Source organism: Giraffa tippelskirchi, chromosome 3, assembly GCF_054371585.1.
Source record: "Giraffa tippelskirchi isolate mGirTip1 chromosome 3, T2T-mGirTip1v1.2.pri, whole genome shotgun sequence".
In the NCBI taxonomy this organism is placed as follows: Eukaryota; Metazoa; Chordata; class Mammalia; order Artiodactyla; family Giraffidae; genus Giraffa; species Giraffa tippelskirchi.
The window spans coordinates 48,488,396-48,494,152 of NC_137277.1; positions in this window are offsets into that span (position 1 = coordinate 48,488,396).

The following is a 5,757-nucleotide window of genomic DNA, read 5'->3' on the forward strand; positions in this document are numbered from 1 at the left end:
GTGTGTTCCCTCCTGACTGTGGGTGGTCACGCTGAGGTCGAGGTTAATGGCCAGACCACATTTCAGACTCTCCTATCCCCCTCTCATGAGGCACTTTGAAAAAAAAAATTGAGATATTTTTACAATACTGCATTAGTTTCAGGTGAGCAACATGGTGATTCAAAATTTTTATAAATTATACTCCATTTATAGCTATTATGGGGCTTCCCAGGCTGTGCTAGTGGTAAAGAATCTGCCTGCCAATGCAGGAAATATAAGAGACGCAGGTTTGATCCCTGGGTTGGGAAGATCCCCTGGAGGAGGACTTGGCAACCCACTCCAGTATTCTTGCCTGGAGAATCACATGGACAGAGGAGCCTGGCAGGCTACAGTCCATAGGGTTGCACAGAGTCGGACACAACTGAAGCGACTTAGCATGTACATAGCTATTGTAACATATTGGTTGCATTCTCTATGCTGTATATACCTGTAGCTTATTTATTTTACATATAGTTGCATCTCATTACATATAGCTTGCATCTCTTCATTGTCTACCTCATCTTGCTCCTCCTCTGTTCCCACTCCCCACTGGTAACCACTAGTTTGTTCTTTATATCTATGAGTCTGTTTCCTTTCTGGACTATTTACTAGTTTATTTGTTATATCCCATATGTAAGTGATGACACATGGTATTTGTTTTTCTTTGTCTGACTTATTTTACTAGGCATAATGCCCTCCAAGTTCATCCATGTTATTGCAATTGGCAAAATTTCATTCTTTTTTAATGGTTGAGTAACATTTCATGTATATAACCACATGCTTTTATCCATTCATCTGTTGAAAGACTGGGGACAGTTAGGTTGTTTCCATACCTTGGCAATTGTAAATAATGCTGCCATGAACACTGGGTTGCATGTATATTTTCAGATTAGTGTTTTCTCTTTTTCCTGATATATACCCAGGAATGGAATTGTTGGATCATGTGGCAGTTCTACTTTTGTTTTTTGAGGAACCCCCATACTATTTTCCACAGTGACTGCATCAATTTTCAATCCCACCAACAAAGTTCAAGGGTTTCCTTTTCTCTATATCCTTGCCAAAATTTTTACTTGTGGTCTATTTGAAGATAGCAATTCTGACAAGTGTGAGATGATAACTCATTGTGGTTTTGATTTACATTCCTGATAATTAGCAATGTTGAACATCTTTTTATGTTCCTGTTGACCACCTGATGTCTTCTTGGAAAAATGCCTATTCACATTTTCTGCTCATTTTTTAATTGGTTGTTTGTTTATTGTTGAGTTGCATATATTTTGGATATTAACTTTTTGCCAGTCATATCACTTGCGAATACTTTCTCCCATTCAGTAGGTTATCCTTTCATTCTGCTGATGGTTTCCTTTGTTGTGCGAAAACTTTCAAGTTTAATCAAATCCCATTTGTTTATTTTTGGTTTTGTTTCCTTTGCTGAAGGAGACAGATCCAAAGAAGTATTGCTATGATTTATGTCAAAGAGTGTTCTGCCTATGTTCTCTTCTTGTAGGGGAACAGAGCAGGGCCCTATGGCTTTTGCCCTTCCCCTCCCTGCCACCCTGCCATGTCCTCTGCCTGCCTTTAGTCTGTGGAAAATTTTAGGCAAAGAATAAGTTTAATCAGAGAAGTGAGAAATGCAGAAGCAAAGGAAAACAGTCATAGGAGACCAAAAAATAATAATGTAGTCATTGAGCATAGTCAAGGACCTTTGGTTCCTTCTCAAGGGCTATAGATAATATTCTGAGCCATATCCTGGGAGCTGTCCTATAGATACCAAAACACCAGGGTGAAGAAGTTAACTACATGATGACCAGACTGTATCTATGACATCCGTTCAGTTCAGTTCAGTCGCTCAGTCGTATCCGACTCTTTGCGACCCCATGGACTGCAGCATGCCAGGCCTCCCTGTCCATCACCAACTCCCAGAGTTTACCCAAACTCAAGTCCATCAAGTCGGTGATGCCATCCAGCCATCTCATCCTCTGTCATAAGCTGCCACAATTCTTAGAACTGGCCTCAAAGAAATGGGAAAAAGCAGACCCTGGAACTGAAGGTTAACTGTCCCTGAAACAACCAAGATGATTCTGGTCAGACCACTGATGAGCAATTTGAAGATGACTGTTAGGGCTGACGGTGCTGCTCCTGCATGTAGCCCTCTCCTTCTGTCTATGAGAGCTTTTGCCCCACTGGTTGCCAGTGAGGGGAGAGTTGGCCTTTGGACAGATGTTCACCTTCACTTCCTGTGCTCCTATTTATTCTGAAATAAAGCAAACTTTCCTTTCCACCAACCTGGCTTTTGAGCAGCAATCAGCCAGACCCCACACATTCTTTCGGAAACGGGAGTTTTATGGTTTCCAGTCTTATATTTAGGTCTTTAATCCATTTTGAGTTTATTTTTGTATATGATGTGAGAAAATGTTCTAATTTCATTCTTTTACATGTAGTTGTCCAGTTTCCCTAGTACCACTTACTGAAGAGACAATCTTTTCTCCATTCCTGCCTCCTTTGTCATAGATTAAATTGAATGGAAGTGCATTGGTTTATTTCTGTGTTCTCAGTTCTGTTTCATTGATCTTTGTGTCTGCTTTTGACCAGTATCATATTGTTTTGATTATTGTAGTGATGTAGTATAATCTGAAGACAGGGAGTGTGATTCCTTCAGCTCTGTTTTTTCTCAAGATTCCTTTGGCTATGCACAGACTTTATTTTTTCCATATAATTTTAAAAATATTTGTTCTAGTTCTGTCAAAATTGCCATTGGTATTTTCATAGGGATTGCCTTGAATCTGCATATTGCCTTGGGTAACATGGTCATTTTAACAATATTAATTTTTCCAGTTAATTATTAATAGTGTGCTATCTTTTCATCTGTTTGTATTTTCTTCGATGTCTTTCATCACTGTCTTACAGTTTTCCAAATACAGATCTTTGACTTTCTTAGGTAGGTTTATTCCTAGGTATCGTATTCTTTCTGGTGCAATCTTAAGTGGAACTGCTTCCTTAATTTCTTTCTAATAGTTCATTATTAGTGTATAGAAATGCAACAGATTTCTGTATATTAATTTTGTATCCTGCAACTTTACTGAATTCAATGATGGACTCTAGTAGTTAGTGTGTGTGTGTGTGTGTGTGTGTGTGTGTGTGTGTGTGTATTATAGATTCTTGGTTTGTGGTTACTCTGAGGTTTGTAAATAGCAATCTATACACATATTTATATATATGTATATATTTTAAGTTGCTGATCTCTTAGTTTCAAGCACATTTTAGCAACCCTCCATTTTTATTCTCTTCACCTCATGGTTACTGATCTTGATATCATATTTTACATCTAGTTGTTTTGTTTACGCCTTAAACTGCTTATTGTGGATATGGATGATTTTAATACTTTTGTCTTTTAACCTTCCTACTAGCTTAGTACAGGATTCCCTGGTGGCTTGGTAGTATAGAATCCACCTGCCAATGCAAGAGACGTGGGTTCAACCCCTGGGTTGGGAAGATCCCTTGGAGAAGGAAATGGCAACCCACTCCAGTATTCTTGCCTGGGAAATCCCATAGACAGGGGAGCCTGGTGGGCTACAATCTATGGCATTGCAAAAGAGTCAGACACAATTTGGCAACTAAACAACAATAACTAGCTTTGTACATGGTTAATTTACAACCTTTGCTATATATTTGCCTTTACTGATGAGCCTTTTCCTTTCACAGTTTTCATGTTTCTAGTTATGGCCTTTTCGCTTACAGATGTCCCTTTAACATTTCTTGTAAAGCGGGTTTGGTGGCGTTAAACTCTTTTAGCTTTTGCTTGTCTGTAAAACTTGATCACTACCTCAAATCCAAATGAAAGATTGTCAGGTAGAGTGATTCTTCGTTGTAGATTTTTCCCTTTCATCATTTTAAACATATTATTCCACTCCCTTCCGGCCTGTGGAGTTTCTGCTGAGAAGTCTGCTGAAAGCCTATAGGAGTTCCCTTGTATATAACTTGTTTCGTCAAGGCTGCCTTTAATATTCTCTTTAATTTTTACCATTTTAATGACAATGTGTTATGATGTGGTTCTCTTTGGGCTGATCCTGTTTGAGACTCTGTGATTCCTGGACTCGGGTGTCCATTTCCTTTCCCGGGTTAGGGAAGTTTTCAGCTATTATGTCTTCAGATATGTTATCTGTGGTACTTCCTGGGTGATGCTAATGGTAACAAACCCACCTGCCAAAGCAAGAGACACAGGTTCAATCCCTGGGTTAGGAAGTTCCCCTGGAGAAGGAAATGGCAATACACTCCAGTATTCTTGCTTGGAGAATCCCTGGACAGAGGAGCCTGGTGGGCTACAGGCCATAGGGTCACAAAGAGTCAGACATGACCGAGCAACTGAACACACATGTTCTCTGTCCTTTTCTTTCTCTCTGCTCTTTCAGGGACCAGTATAATGCACGTGTGATTATGCTTGACGTTGTTCCAGAGGTCTCTTAAACTCTCCTCTTTTCTCTTTATTCTTTTTTTCTGTTCATCTTCAGTGATTTCCACCACTCTCTTCTGGCTGGCTGATTCATTCCTGTGTATCATTTAGTCTATGGTCGCTTCCTTCTAGTGTAGTTTTCATTTCAGCTACTGTACTCTTTATCTCTGGTTGTTCTTTGTTAAAACTTCTAACTTCTCCCTCTGCTTTTCCTTTCTTCTCCTAAGCTCTTTGATCATCTTTACAATCACGACCTTGAACCATTTCTTGAGTAGATCGGCTGTCTCCACTTTACTTTGTTCTTCTTCTGAAATTTTATCTTGCTCCTTCATTTGGAACATGTTCCATTGTCACCTCATTTTGTTTACCTTGCTGTGCTTATTTCTATGTATCTGGTAAGTTGGTTATGTTTCCTGACCTTGAAGAAGTGGCCTTTTGTAGATGTCCCATGAGTCCCAAGAGCACATCCCCTCTGGTCACTAGAGCTACATTCTATAGGGATTTCCCCTCTGTGGGCCGCTTGGATCCTTCTGTTGTGGTGGGCTGACTACTAGTAGTCAGTAGCAGTGGTAGTCTAGTAGGCTTAGCTGGCTCCTCGTCTGTTGATTGCCAGGCCCTCCGTTGTGTAGAGGCTGACAGTCACTTCTCCGTGAGGCCCAGTCATAGGGCAGAGTCAAATGTCAAATGTCAGGCTGCAGAACCCTGGGGGACCCTGGTGTTAATGCTGGCTCACTGGTGGGCAAAGTTGGGGTACAGGAGGTTCTCAGGCTGGTGCTCACCCACCAGTGGGTGAATTCAGGCCCTAGGGCTAGTGGTTGCCCACAAGTGGACAGAGTTGGGTCCTAGGGTCTGGTTGCACGGTCCAAGAGTTCCAGAACTGGAGTCTGACTGCTGGTAGATGGGAGTGAATTCTGACATAGCTGGCTGTGGGGTCTAGGGCATCCTGAAGCTTGTGTTGCCATGCTGGTGGCAGGGCCTGAGCCTGGTCAGTCCCAGGGCCGATTTTGGCCCGCTGGTGGGTGAGGCTGGTGCTGAGTTTAGAGCTAGCTCTCTGGTGGGTGGGGCCGGGTCCCAGCTGGTCTGAGGTCTGCTGCTGGCCTGCTGGTGAGTGGGCTGGACCCACAGGCCCAGGGCTGAGGTTTTCCGGGGGCTTGTGTTAACCCACTGGTGGGTGAGACAGGTCTAGAGCAGGCTTACTGGAGGGAGGGGCTGGGGATTCTGAGGCTATTGCCTGCCCATTGTGGGGTGGAGCTGGGTTTGGGGGACTCTGGCTATAGGACTCTGGGGGTCCC